The 16,224-nt window shown below is 37.0% G+C and overlaps 1 pseudogene; it reads left to right on the top strand.

Moving 5' to 3' along the window:
• The window catches only part of LOC102828451, a 110,507-nt pseudogene extending 94,538 nt beyond the window's left edge, over nt 1–15,969 (top strand).
• Nucleotides 15,970–16,224: the final 255 nt, after the last annotated feature.

The following is a 16,224-nucleotide window of genomic DNA, read 5'->3' as shown; positions in this document are numbered from 1 at the left end:
TTATTCCCAGACATGTCAGTCAGCAAAGTTGCAGGGACCTCTTGACCCTTAGCTACTACCTGATTCCTAGAAGGTAACTTCTTTCCAGAGTATTTTTTTGCTCTTTATTTGTATTCAGCTCTGAGACTGGCCATCTCTCCGCCCCCATGATGTAGTTATTGGCAGCTAGTCCTGCCTTTGTTGCCTCCAGAATGGATAACCACAAAAATTCCCTGGAAGACCACCCAGAAGTTTCAGCTGGAGCAGTGTGGCGCTGTCCATCTGCCTAAAGGCATTGGGCACGGCACACCAGGAACACCTGCGCTCCACAGTCTGCCCTGACTATCTCGTCACTTCTCAGTGACACGAAAGGTGCAGCTCTTGAATGCCCATGCTTGAAATTGCCACTTTGGTGGTTGCCTCCTCCCCCCTCAGCATGATCACAGTGGTGGTTGGATGCTGATCAGCAAAGAATGGTCCCAAGCAGGGGGTTAAAGTCAGGGCATTTTCTGAGGAATTTGCTTCCCCTCTTGGTTTGACAAAGCTGACTTTTCTTTCAAGGGCACAGTGAAAAAGCCATCTGCTTAGTTAGACTTCTGCCATGAAGGGTGGTCCCAGGGAGTGAATGTTTAGATACTATTTTTCTGTTCTTTTGAAATTTTAAAAATACATTGAACAAATGATTAACTACATGGGTTCAATTAGGATTCCTTTTATTTTTAAATTGAGTTTCTTGCCAATTTAGTGAATCTTCTCTGAAGAGTAGATGATGCCTTCACTCAGCACAGCTCTACTTCCTAATCCTAATTTCTCAATCTTTGGCCACACACACAAAAAAAAGACTTTACATTAGTTATTTTACTTCTCCCATTTGCTTCCTCTCATGCCCACTCCACCCCAGTTTTAAAACCACAACCATTAAAAAGTTCTTTCAAAAAACACTTAAATATTATCCCCAACCCCTTAAAAATGTCTTGTCAGATTTCTTCCTCTTGTTTGCTTCAGAAAGTGGCGCTTTGATTGTCCATTAGAGAGTTGTTTACATTTCTCCAAAAGCTCCATTTAGTTTCCTTGACAAGGTGGAATAAGTGACTGGCTGTGATGGATAGAGGCACCTGTCCTAATGGCTGCTCACACTGTGCCCACCAGTGCACGTTACATTGATAAATTGACAACAGTTGGGACATGCTCTGCTAGCAGCAAGAATGAGGCTATGAGGACAAACACAGGCAGTTAGACAGTCTGCTTTAATATTCCTGGGAAAGGTATACAGTCTCCTAATCTAACACCCCAACAGCTGTAGTAGGAATTAGTGCACAGGCAGAATTTCTTTGTTACCTTAACATTACTACTGCTAGTTAAACTAGAATTATATTTACTGAAAAAGAGTCCTTGTCTACCTGTTTATAAGCCTTCAATTTGAGTTGGGTGCCCTAATTAAGATGTTAACTTTGTTATCTATCTATCTATCTATCTATCTATCTATCTATCTATCTATCTATTGACTTCCTTCATGGAAGAATTTTCTTCTCCCTCTAAGAAAAACAACATGGACAACAAAATGTTCTCTATTAGTTATGGGCTGATTATCAGAAAAATGTGGGATGTAGCCTCAGTCAATGCTAAGGTGTTAATTATCTGGAATAAAGAGCGCAGGAGGTTCCAAATTTCAAGTAATGAAGAGGAGGCTGCCTATCACTCCACTCCACACAGCCGGGGGCCTTAGAAGGTGTACAGTTCTCTCTTCAGCTTACCCTTTCATTTTCTTTTTCCACTTTGTTAGTTTCATGTTACCTTTAAAAAGATTGGTACATCAAGCCGCTTGTCTCAGCAAATGGAATCTCCCCATGTTGACAAAGGGCTGATGCAGGCACATGGCTCCATGGACTTTTGCAAGCTTTTGCAGGCTCTCTTCGTGATGTCCTTCCTCTCAGATAAGTTGGAGCATTGAGGCAAAGTGGTGGGTGGGTCTGCTGACACAGCTGGGCTGAGAGCAGCAGCAGCAGCAGCAGCGATCTCCACGGAACCCCCTTGCTTCATCCATTACATGCTTATCTTAACTGAAGACTAATCTAAAGGAACAAATGACCACAGAGAAAATGCTACAACTTAATACAAAGTCATAAAAAAAAAAAAAAGAATGCAGGAGCAAAAGAATAAAGAAGACTGGGCACAATAATTTCTTCCTGAGCCTTGCTTTTAAATGGCCTAGTTACCGATTTTATGATAAGACACAGTTTGCCTTTATGATTTGCATGGGTAATGAAGCAATTAGCAACCATCATAGATAAAACATGCTAGTTCTTCACTAGACACCAAACAAAATGGCATAACACAAGATGTATAGTGTGGCAAGACTTAAGCGACGTTCTCATTCTATTTACTTTGTGTGAAGTTCTGCTGAAAGTGTGGTCGCTGTATGCATCGTGTTAGAAGGCTAGACTGTGGTTAGTTTGATGTGAAATTCTGACTGGCTGGCAGTCGCCTCTATTCCCCACCCCCTAACTGCTACTAAATTTCATTTCAAGTTATAATTATTGACATTGGAAACAGCTACCCATATCACAACAACAAAGCAACAATTATACAGGATCTGGTGTTTCTCATGCAAATTGCAGCAATAAAATACAGGAAAATCCGGCCCACTTACAGACCAGTCTTTGTCTTTGGAGAGCAGAGTCTGAACTATTTGGTTAACTAAATTAAAATGTAAATCTTGGCTGGCTTTTCTTCTTAGATAGCGATATGAAACAGTTTCTAAAAGACAGAAAAAGCTTAAGGGACCACATTTCAAACAACTTGTCATGAATATATTTTTTTAATGAATTAGGGCTGGGAAGCTTAACTGTATAACAATCAAAGATTCTAAACTGCTGTTCAAATAGGAAAGGCATAAGGGAGATAGAGCATTCTGTATTTACTCCTTATAATTTTTGGAACTTTGGAGCTTGGAAAGATGAGTAATCTAGTCTTGTGCATTTTCCCAAGTAAAGCCATATCTCTCTTATTCCCGGTTGGCGTAGCACGTATAATGAAACATCTAATCTAGAGAAGGAGATTAAAGAGCATTAGAAGTGAGTTCATTTACTTTATTAGAGTTACGTTCCTTTCCCTCTTTGTCTCTTCTTCCATACCAAACTGAGACCTGTCAAAGTGTTTCAGTAAGGGAGGGCTAAATTAAAGTCAACCACAGTAGCATTAGCATTAAGAAGCTATGAATGCAGCCACTGACAGCAACATGGAATTCTGCAAAGGACCGGAAACAATGATTTCTATAGGCAAGTGGTATGATTTCCCATTCCTTGTCACTACCGCTTTTTTAAAAAACAAAACTAAACAAAGCACCCCTCAACAAGTATAAAAAAGGCTTGGATCCATAAGGCCTCAATCAGTACTACAGAAAACATCAAAGAGAAGAAGAAAAACAACTGCTTGGGGCCCTGGCCCAGATTCAGCTAACAACGCTTCTGCTTTGAAAGCCATTTTCCTGAGTTTGACCACAAGAAAACTAACCCGAATGAAGTTACGGCAATGGAGGATACTGACATTTAATTTATGTATTTAATTTTTTTTTTATGTAGGGAAAAACAATTGTTGGATTGCATCTCATTTATAACAAATCTGATCTTTAAAAGGCAAAAATTTTACAAATGCGCTTTTGCATTAAGAATAGTGTTATCTTAAGTATGGAACAAATGCTGTGTGGGCAGTCACTCTGACTTATAGCAGCTCTGTAAACCACTGCAAGATAACCAAGAGTAATGGCTTTTGATAATCAGGCCACACTATTAATATAACATGAACCACAAGTGCTTTTGTACTGCAGCCCTGGTTAAACTAGCAAATCTCATTGGAATATAAAGAAGGGGTGGGAGTCATTTCTGTTTGCTGCTACTTCTGAGCTGAAAAATAAGCCTCAAGGTGCTGTCTTAGGTGTTTCATGTCTAAGGGAACCTGTAACAGTGTTGAAGAATGTTTCCCTTTAGAACCTGTGGACCTTTCTGCTCAGTTCAAGCTCAATGACTACCTGCTAGGTCAGAATTGAAGCCCGTGAAATGTAGCAGATGGATTTCAAATGGCAGTTCTGTTGGCTGGAGTAACACTGCTGGGCCATGCTGAGATCCATAGCAAGCTGGGTGTGTACTGGTCTCTTACTGGTCTATGACTGTTAGAATATAGTTGGGTATAAAGGGACTCATCTAGTCCAATGAGAGCAAAGGAGAATGCTGCCCTTTATCGTAATTGCTAATGTGAAGGAAAATATGAAGAAAGCAGTTCTGGTGGTATGAGTCGTCAGGCAACATAATCATAACAAGTAAAACCAGGCTTAAGTATGTCACTACAATGTTTATTCATATGGTGACATTTACTCTAACTTTCCTCTAAAAGGCAACATTTTCCTCCTATTTTAACAATCCAGAAACCATTATAAAGTTATCTTTGGACGCAAGATGTGTATCTCTGTCATATATGTAGCTCTAGCTCTCCATTTCTTAGGACTTGTGTACTAGGGGTGAGTTATGTCTTGAAAATCAATCCTGGGCTATTTCTGTAAATTTGAGGAAACATGTATTTAGTATGGAAATGCAAACTTGGCTTGTGCAATTGAGAGAAGGAGTTAGAAAAGGATGATTAAGGATGCGGAGGCTTAGTGAGACTGACTACCTTGTTCAGTATTTTTTCTTTCCATATGTTATTTATGTATTTTTTTAAATAAAGTTTTTATTGTGAATTGAGTAAAGTTTATAGGGCAGATCATCAGTTTTACATTCAACAAATCATATACTTTGTTTTATTACAATGATTATAATTCCCACCATGTACCATCAATTAACAGTACAGTATTTCTCTCTATTCATTTTAGCTTTTTATTTTTTTAAACACTCAGGCATACATAATAATTTAAACCACCAAAGGTCACACTCTGCAAGTCTGCCTCCTAGCCGTCAGCTCTCAGTTCCTCTCTTCCCATGAATTTAGAGTCCTCAGCTGCTCTCTCTCTCCATGTCCCCTTCTCTGTCTCCATCTCTGGTTATCGCTGCTTCTCTGGATAAGGTCCCACATTTCGCTTGCGCTCTTCTCCCTTGATGGTCCTGGGGTCCTCTGTTTCTGGGCTATAAGATGAACTAATCCCCCATTTTTGTTACAAAACACCTTTAAAATTGTGACAGTCTCAATTAGTCATGATAACAGTTACTATTAAATCATAAGAATTTTATCTCCACCTCTTTTCACCAGACCCATCTAGACAAGATAAAAACAATTCTGTGGGGACTCTATCTTCCCCCACACACTCTTAAACTAAACTCCCTCTTGAAACCTTGTAAAGTAGTCACTTTGTGCCTTTATTGCCCCCTCATTTTAGGTAGCCTGACCCGATCTGCCCTGTATCCAGAGGGGATAGCATTGATACTAGATGTAATGACTCCTTCCCTCTCTGTTGGTTTTGAGCTACCACCTCCATGAGTATAGGTCAAGTTCATCAAATTGTAGCAATTTATACTCATTTCCTTTATCAAAACTTGTTTTCTTTTTTATCTTCCTCTAGACGAGTTCTGATTATCAAGCCATCGAGGCAAGGTCAGATGGGTTTATTTATGTCTTAAGTGAACATTTTCATAGCTAATTGGGCTCCCATTCAATAATTTCTATACAAATGGTTCAGTGGACTCAGTTAAAATTGCTGCACGGTGCCAATATTCTCTTCAGTTTTGCTCTGGTTGCTCTGTTTTCAGGGTTCTAGTTGTTAACTTTTTGGCCCCATATAGATTAAAAAAAAAAATTATAAATGGAGCCCCATAGTCACATGTAACATCCTTTATTTTGTGTGCCTGTCTGCTGTTTTGCTAACAGGTGATCTCAGGAAATAGTTTTAGTTCAAAGATTAAAAAGTGTCTTGTTGATAAGTGCCATTGAGTAAGTTCTGACTCATATCAACCCTATATAGGGTTTGCAAGGAGTAGCTGGTGGGTTTGAACTGCCAATCTTGTGACTTGCAGTCCAGTGCTGATCCTACCATGCCATACCAGGAGTCCAAAGAGTATCTTAGTATCGTATGTTAGGAAGTCCTTTAGGTTCAGCTTGTCCTATCGTCTGGACTGTTTAAGAATATGAATTTCATCTCAATTTCCCCCATGTTCCATCTATGTGGCCCTGATCAGAATGGTTGGAAATGGTAGCAAGGCACCAGCTAGTCCTCCTTGTCCAATCATTTAAAATCAACCTCTGTGTTTTTCATAAAAATTTCCCTAAAAATGCAAATTAAGAGTGGGCCTTTCTAGATTTCTCCATCCTATATGGCAGGAGACGAAGGTAAATGGCTACAGTGTTTTGATTGTGACATTCCTAGACAACGCTCCCTTGTACTTTACTCATCTATTCACTCATCTAGCAAACATTCATTAAGCGTTTACTATGTCCCAGGCAATGGGTCAAATATAGATGTGAATGAAGAAATGAATATGCTACAAGGACATCAAATCTAGTAGGAAAGAATGGCCATGCACATAATAAGTTATAAAACTGGGTAGACCATGATAAAGAGAAGTACATTTAAACTGCTGTGGGAAAGATTACATTGAACAAAAAGGAGGTAATGAAGACTTGTAAGCATTTAATCAGATCCTTGAAGACTTGGTAGGTTTTGCACAAGTGTTTTATCTTTCCTACCATGTTGTAAGGTAATAGAGACTAATTAACATATCTAATTTATATTTATATATACTACTAAGCCAAGTTCAATGCCTGGCCTATAGGCAGTTTACATGAACAGGATGGCCATGAGTCGGAACTGGCTGGACAGCACTTAAAAACAACAACATAGAGCACTTGGAGTCCTGGTATGGTGCTGTAGGATAAACACTGGACTGTTAACTGCACGTTCGGCAGTTCAAACCCTTGGAAGCCCTATACAGAGGCACTATGAGTCAGAACTGACTTGACAACAACAGATAGAGCCCTTAGGGGCCCTGGTGGAGCAGTGTATTAAGCACTAGACTGTGAACTGAAAGGTCAACAGTTTAAACCTATCAGCTGCCCCGGAGGAGAATCATGAACCAGTCTTCTGCAAAGATTTATGACTGTAGCCTCAGAAATACTATGGAGTAGTTCCACTCTACTCTACAGGGTCACTGTGAGTCAGAATAGAGTCAATAGTGTGGGTTTTGATTTTTGGATAAAGCAGTTAACTACATTTCAAGCATTGTTATGTTGCTGTTGTTAAGTGCTGTCAAGTTGCTTTGGACTCATAGCAACCCTGTATAGGATTTCTGAGGAGCAGCTGGTGAGCTTGAACCTCTGATCTTGCAGTTCAAACTGACTTTGCAGTCCAGAACAATAATCCACAATGCCATACCTGGGCTCCAACAATTATCAGCGCTGTTAATAGTCCTTGTTATTCTATTTAATCTTTGAAGCACCTCGTGATGTAGAATCCAAAATATCTCCCTTGTATAGACACAACTGAGGCACTGAATTGTCCAAGGTCACAAAGACATAACATGGAGGACTGGATTTGAGTTGCACAGACTGCTTTGACCTCAGAGATAGCATTCTCATCCTATACACTCTGTCTCTGGTCAATCAACATTGTTTGGATGTTGAATGAGTTAGTACGAATTTATCAGTAGTTATAATGTGATTTCATTTGCCACTGCAGAGTTTCTTAAGAACACTTAACTCTGGGAAAAAAATAATCAGGGTATACACAAATTGGTTTGTGCTTAAATTGTTAATCTCACACACAATTGTCCAAAATGTAATTATTCTTTAAAATATCTAGAGGCTATGAATCGTCTAAGAGGGTCCAACCAACTTTTCTGAAAGTAGTTTTAACTGTTTGGTAAGTAAATAGCACCATTGCTCTTGTCATCAAGTGTAGTGTTTACCTTTTCGTTAACACCACAAATGCATTGATGAACATTCATAGAGTGCATATCCATGAGTTTCTAGTGCTGTAGCTGCCATACATGAAGTGCAGTCTTTCCCCATCAGAGGGGGGTTATTTGACATTTAGTTCAGAGCCTGATCTTTCCTATTCTCTCACTGACACAGGTTATAGGGTGTTTGTGTCCAATTTCATAGAGGACAACCAATGGCACTATGGTCCATATATGCAAATTCATGAGCTACATGCTCATGTATTTGCATATATACATATATACTTCTCCACCTGGTCAGTTGGAGAAGTGAGGAAACTGTGCTCAAGGTCAGCAGTTCAAGCTCACCAGCCACGCCTCAGAAACCCTATACAGGGTCACTATGGGTCAGAACTGACTTGACGGCACTTAACAATAACCATCTTTAAGGGAACAGATCACCACATCTTTCTCCATTTCTGAGTGACTGGTGGGTTTCAACTGTGAACCTTTTGGTTAGTAACCAAGTGCTTAGCCATTGTACAACCAGGACTTTTAAGCTAAAGACTGAATCAATGAAATGCAAATAGCTGCCTCACCTGAACACAGTTTCCTCACTTCTGGTGTACATCATTGTGCACAAATCTTTATGGGTTTCTGAGGAGTGGCTGGTGAGCTTGAACTGCTGACCTTGTGGTTCAAACTGACTGTGCAGTCCAGTGCATTAACCCACAGTGCCACACCAAGATTGTTGTTGTTGTCCCCTGAAATCATACCGGGCAGTTCTAATCTGTTAAAAGATTGCTATGAATAGAAATTGACTCAATGACATACAATAGCTATGGCAGTATACTTAAACTATTTTCCCATAATATAGCTAAACTTGTCTATTTCAAAGAAGTTGTGTAAAACAGTGCTTATAAAAAATCGGAAACTTGTTTTCTTCTAAAACTTAGCAAAGGACATGCAAAATTCTAATGTCCAGTTTTGTTGAGGCTTCTGGGAAATGGCTGCATTGTACATCAGTGCATGGAATGATAAACAATTCCATCTTCTTGGTAAGTAACTTGGAAACTTTACCTAGAGTTATAAAATTCTATGGCAAGTTGCACATAATTCTATTTTAAGGAATAATTAACTATGAGCATAAAGATTTGTGCACAATGATGTACATTTAAAATTCATTAAAATTAATATTAAAACAGTAGAATGAGTTTAAAGGCTCATCAATAGAGAAATGACTAAATGAATCCTAGTACCTTTATAAAATAAAATGTAAAAAAGCACATTATGGCATAAAGAGAATACACCATAGAATAAGCAGAAATTGCATATACATAGCGAAGTTACTGATGAATTTTATTTTCCGTCTTCCTAGTCTTTATTAGGAGCCCTGGTGTGGCACTGTGGGTTAATGCACCAGACTGCAAAGCCGTTTGAACTGCAAGGTTGGCAGTTCAAGCTCACCAGCTGCCCCTTGTAAACCCTATACAGGGTCACTATGGGTCAGAGTCGACTTGACAGCACTTGACAACAACAACAATTCTTTATTATGTATTTTCTATGAACACATATTTTTGCATTGTGAATAAAAAGTAAATATGAAGCACTAGTTTGATGGCTTTGACATGCTGAATATCCATCTAAGAAGGACCATAGAGGTTGTCTTGTGAAATCAGGTTTGCCGCTGCTGTTCTCAATGTCCATTCTCACTTGCTGAAGAGCTCTGTTAGTAATGCTGCTTTTTCCTCAAGATTCCACAGTAACTTCTTCAAAAGATAAGCCTTGTTAAGCAGATGTGAGAGAGTATCCATTAAAATAAATGAATATTTGCTATAGAAGGTAAACTTGGTGGCCCAGTGGTTAAATGCTAACTGAAAGGTCAGTGGGTTTGAACTCATCAGCCACTTTGCTGATGAGTTCAAAGATGTGGCAGTGCGTTTCTATAAAGATTATCAAACAAGACCAAAACCCATGGCCATTGAGTCCATCTGAATCCTAATGACCCTATGCAGGATTTCCAAGACTGCAAAGCTTTTTGGGAGCAGACAGTCTCATCTTTCTCCTGTGGATCAGCTGATGTGTTTATACACTGACCTTGTGCAACCTAATGCCTTTGGAGCCCTAGAGGGCAGTTCTTCTGTATCCTATAGGGTCACTACGAGTCTAAATTAAGTGGATGGCCAAGGATTTTGGTACTGGAAATAGAAATGTGAAAGCAAAATAATTTGGAAACCTTTTTATTAGCATTTTGAAAATTTGATTTCTATCTGAGTTAAGAAATCTCATTCTCTGCAAGAGCTAATTTTTGTATTATATGTGTTATTGCTTGTTGTTAAGTGTTATCGAGTTGGTTTTAACTCATAGCAACCCTGTATAGGCTTCCCAGGAGCAGCTGGTGGGTTTGAACTGCTGACCTCATGGTTCACAGTTCAGTACTGATCTTACAGAACCATACCAAGAGTTCTGGACAATATAGTGCTACAATATTTACTATTCCTTTTACTTGAATACGATAATGTCTAATTTTGTCAAGACAATCATTAGGAATGGATTTATTTACTTGGCAAAAATAAAACAAAAGGCAGAAAAGATAAATGGAATCAATATGATGTGATATATTAGTGTTTTCTGAGAAGGGATAAAACCATTTATATTGTATTGTAGCACTGTAGGATAAACATTGAACCACTCACTGCAAGGTTGGCTGTTCAAACCCATTAGCCGCTCCTCAGAAACCCTATACAGGTTAGCTATGAGTTGAAACAGACTTAATGGCACTTAACAACAACAAAATAGGGATGTGTACTTTAATCTCTAGGGCAATAATTGAATAGTATTAAAAGATTCACAACAAATCTGTCTAGGAAGAAGTGAAGTCAGAATGCTCCCTAAAAGACAGGATAGAATGACTTTGTCACTCATAATCTGGACACGTTTTCAGAAGGGACCAGTTCCTGGAGAAGGACATCATGCTTGGTAAAGTGGAGGGTCAGCAAAGAAGAAGAGAAAGACCCAGCAATTAAATGGATCCACACAGTGATAACAGCAAGAGACTCAAGCATAACAATTGTGATGATGGCACATTGTTTCATTCTGTTGTGCATTGAGTTGCTATGAGTTGGAACTGACTTGACTGGCACCTAAGAACAAAAAAGATTAACAACACAGCAGTAGAGAGAAATGGTCTGATAAAAAAGAAATGATTCATTCTAAAGAAGGCCGAATAAGAGGGAGAAGCATGTGTAATGTGAAAAGAGAATAATAACAAGATATATAACACCCCCCTAAAAAACAAATATAGAACAAATAGTAAGATTATAGCTATTAAAGTAAACAAATACTCCAGTTTAAAGACTGTCAGACTAGATGAAAAAGCAAATTTAATTGTATGTTTCTTATATGTGACACATCTTAAATATAAGGAAAAAGAAAGTGTGAAGAGTAAAGCAAATTCTAACCAAAAAAAAGTGGCTGTATTTAAAGTACCTAAATTATATTAATGTTTATAACAATACCACATATTTTTAGAGATAAGGAATGCTATTTCAAAATAGGAAAATGATCATATCATAAGTTATATATAATACTTCCAAATTCATTAACACCCAATATCAAAATTTAAAAATACATAGATGACAGAAAAAAAGGAGAGACTTATGTATAATCATTATGAAATACCTTAACACATCTCCTAATAATTGATACACAAAGCAGACAAAATCGATGAAGATATAAAAGATCTGAACGTAACAATAACTGAATACACATTATTTTCAAGCACATGCAGAATATTGACCAAAATTGACCATAAGCTAGATCATAAAGAAAGCCTCCAATTTTGAAGGGCTGAGAAATCAATAAAAAGTAATATATAAATATATCCAAATGTTTGCAAAGTAAGCAACACAGTTATAAATAAATCTATGTATAAAAAAATCACATGTGAAGTTAGAAGATACTTTTAAATAAAAGATAAATGAAAATAGACTATTCCACAGCATTGGGATATTGCTAAAACTCTGCTCTGAGGAAAATTTATAAGGTTATATGCATATCCTATCAAAAAAAACCTCTGAATTGATCACAAAAAGTTTGCAGGGAAATCCATGACACACATACCCCCAACACATACATATAATTAGAAGAATAAAGGAACTAGTATGAAAGGTAATGAGAATACCTTTCATACTAGAAGATGTACATGAAACAGAAATTTACAAGTTTGTTGTTTGGGAACAAAAAAAGCAAGCAAACTTAAAGACTTAAATTGATAGATGGATTAAGAAGAGAGAAAATAGACACAAATGACAACTGAAAAAGGAGATACCATTATCGTCTTAGAGACACTGAAAGTGTATACCGTGAACAACTTTATGTTAATGAATTTGAAAACATAGTTAAAATAGACAAATTTCTAGAAGAATACAACTTTTCAAAACCGTCACAATAAGAAATAATACCTGCATATTTCTTGTACTTATTAAATACATTGAATCTTTAAAAACAATCCCAAAGTAAAGTATTTAACTCCATATGGCTTCACCAATGAATTTTCCAAACATTTAAGGACGTTTTACCAATCTTATATAAATTCTTCCAGAGAATAGAAGTGAAAATCCTATCAAATTTCTTTAAAAAAAAAACAACTAGCATTACCTTGTCATTGAAACACTTCTATAAAACTATTTTTTAAATACTAGCAAATAGACTCTTGATATATTAAAATAGTGAATACATTATAACCAACTTGAATTAACTCCAGGAATCCAAGATTGGTTTAATATTCAATAAACAATCAATGTATTATTCACATTAAATCATATAAATAATTTAATAGATCAGAAAAATAATAACATTCAATATCCATTTATTATTATTAAAAAATTCTTGAAAAATTAAAAATAGAAAATAATGCTACTTTTATTATAGCATTTTAAATATTGGTGCATATTTTACAGACTTTTTATTATTTATTTTCATGCTCATAGCTTCTAGTAAATAAAATTAAAAATAGAAAATAATCCTACTTTTATTATAGCATTTTAAATATTGGTGCATATTTTACAGACTTTTTATTATTTATTTTCATGCTCATAGCTTCTAGTATGGCAATGATATTGTCAAGGAAATGTTTAAAAAATTAGCAACTTTTGCCAATAGCAAGAATTTTGCATATCTGAAATATGCAATATACCAAGAGATGATTCTCAGTGGGCTTGTACTATACCTGAGAGTGCCTTGGATTGTATAAAGGAGATTGAGCATTATTTTAAGAAAAGATAAAGACATAAATGCATTTTAAGAAAGGGAGTGACTAATTTTGAAATGATGAGCCTGCTGGTAAAAAGAAAGATGCATGGGGAAATAAGAAAAAAATATGACTAGCTAGATTAAAGATATTTAATGCTTGAATTCCATCAGAAGCAGTAATACTAAAGAGAAGATGTGCATGTGAATCAAATAAAGGAAAGAAACCAATAGATTAAGGAAAACCAAAGACTCAGAACAAACCAGCTCTTGTTGAGTTGACCCTGACTCATGGTGATCCAATGTATCCGAAGTACAAATACACCACAGAGATCACCACGACTTTCCTCTGAGGAACCTCTAGGTAATTTTGGTTAGTCCTCAAATGCTAACAGATTTGCACCATCCATGGACTCTCAGGCTTAGGAAACAACTGTTAATGACAGATTGGGCCATTATAAATGTTAAATATATATATGAAAACCAACAATTTGAGGTAAGATAATGAGTTTAGTTTAGTATGTGATTATGATTATGCCATGACAGTTGCTTTTAAAATAGCAAATTTAATTCTTTAAAAAACATTAATGCAATTAATATGGTATATTACTTGTACCTAAATTTCATATTTATATATCTTTTTAGGGTCTCTAAGACTCAACTAGGAAAAAAAAAGAAAATGTCCTAAATTAGATCTTCAAAATGTTATTCTTTTTTTTATTAGTGCCATCCAGTCATTTGTGATGCACAGTGACTTTGTGTCCAACAGAACGAAGCACTGTCCAATCCTCTGTTGTCTTTATGATTGTTATGTTTGAGCTCCTTGTTGAAGTCACGGTTTCAATCATCTTATTGGGGGTCTTCCCCTTTTTCATTGAATTTATACATGATTTCCTTCTTCTCGGAATGGTCCTTCCTGATAAAATGCCCAAAGTATATGAGATGAAGTTTTGCTGTCCTCACTTCTAAGGAGCATTATGGCTTTACTAGTTCCAAAACCTATTTGTTTATTCTTCTAGGAAAACATGGTATATTCAGTAGTCTTTGTCAACACTATAATTCAACTGCATCAATTTTTCTTTCATTTTCCTTATTCATTGTCCAGTTTTTGCACACAGGTAAGATCATTGAAAATACAATGGCTTGAGTCAGGTGCACCTTAGTCTTCAAAGTGACATCTTATCTCTTTAAAGAAGTGTTTTGAAGTAGATTTGCCTAATGCAATACATTGTATAATATCTCAACATCTGCTTCCATGAGTATTGCTTGTGGATTTAAGTAAAATGAAATCCATGACAACTTCAATATTTTCTCCATTTATCATGATGTTTCTTATTGGCCCATTTGTGAGGATTTTTATTTTCTTTACATTAAATTGTAATCCATACTCAATTTTAACTCTTTAATCTTCAGCAAGTGCTTCTAGTCTGTTGAGACCAAATTGACAACCTTGTGGTTCACAGTCCATTGCTTATCCTATGGAACCACCTGAGTCAAGCAAGATTGAAACTAATATGACAAAAACAAATATGCACATTGACCCTATGAAATTTCTCAAGGGACTGCTTAGGAAAGGCTCAGGAAAAAATTAAATCATTTTCATGTCATGCCCTAACTTAGTGCAGTGTATAGAAATTTGAAATTCATGCTGATATTTTCTTGCATAGTAAACACTTGTAATTACTATTTTAAAGTATACTTTCTGCTAGTATAGTTCTAGAACTTCATTAAACTATACTGAACTATTAGAAAAGATAGGCTACAGAATTCTTTTTTTTTTTTTTTTTTTACAGCACCATATTGCACCAAGTGGAGACAGTTTAAAAATTATGTTTAATGATGTTGGTGTTCAGAGGTAGCAACTGAAAAAAAAATTTCCTCCCCCTAGGAAAATATATCTGCAGTTCTGAAAGATTCCAACAGCTCCAAATTCCACATCACTGAGTTCATCCTGATGGGAATCCCTGGCATTCACAGCTGGCAACACTGGCTCTCCTTGCCCTTGGCACTACTCCACCTCTCAGCAATTGGTGCTAATATACTAATTATCACCATCATCTGCCAGGACTCTATTTTGCAGCAGCCTATGTACTATTTTCTAGGCATCTTCTCTGTAGTGGACATGGGCCTGGCTACCACCATCATGCCCAAGATTCTGGCCATCTTCTGCTTTAATGCCAAGGTCATTAGCCTCCCTGAGTGTTTTGCTCAGATCTATGCTAGTCACTGCTTTACTGGTATGGATTCTGGTATCTTCCTCTGCATGGCTTTTGATAGATATATAGCTATTTGTCATCCTCTTCACTATTCATTTATTGCCACCAGTGCCTTAACCATTAAAGCTACACTGTTTGTGGTGCTTAGAAATGGCTTATTTGTCATTCCAGTGCCTGTGCTTGTAGCGCAGCATAAATACTGCTCTAGAAATGAGATTGATCATTGCTTGTGTTCTAACCTTGGGCTCACAAGCCTTGCTTGTGATGTCAGAAGGCCAAATAGCATTTGTTAGTTAGTTTGGGCATGGCTTGGCATGGGGAGTGATTTAAGCCTTATAATATTATCATATACATTGATCCTGTACTCTGTACTTAAACTGAACTCAGCAGAAGCTCCATCCAAGGCTTTAACCACTTGTAGCTCCCACCTCATCCTCTGCTTCTTCTTCTACACTCTTGTAGTTATTTCAGTAACTCACCTGGCAGGCAGTAAGGCCACATTAATTCCAGTGCTGCTCAATGTGCTACATAATGTCATCTCATCTGCCCTAAACCGAGCAGTCTATACACTTAGGACAAAAGAACTAAGGGCAAGCTACCAAAAGGTCCTATGTTTGGGCATAGAAAATAAACAAGAGACTGACATTAGAGAGTCAGGAACTATGTGAAGCACAGGAACAGCAACTTCTTCTAAAGTGGAAGGTAGAACTTTAATGAGGATAGAGGAGTAAATACATGCCTTTGAGATCACTTTCCACATTTAAAAAATAAATGATTGTTAGAACAATCAACTATGTGAGATCAAAAGGGTGGCATTTGCTGAGACAATGGACAAAAGGCAGGAAGGGATAGGAAGTAAGGATGAATGGAAACAAGAAACATGGAGCAAGTGAGATGAGTACTGTTCCGTGGTGGAGATTGCA

This window comes from Chrysochloris asiatica, unplaced genomic scaffold (assembly GCF_000296735.1).
Source record: "Chrysochloris asiatica unplaced genomic scaffold, ChrAsi1.0 scaffold00002, whole genome shotgun sequence".
Lineage (NCBI taxonomy): Eukaryota > Metazoa > Chordata > Mammalia > Afrosoricida > Chrysochloridae > Chrysochloris > Chrysochloris asiatica.
The sequence above is the reverse complement of the archived record's forward strand: the minus strand, read 5'-3'. Positions and strand labels throughout refer to the sequence as shown.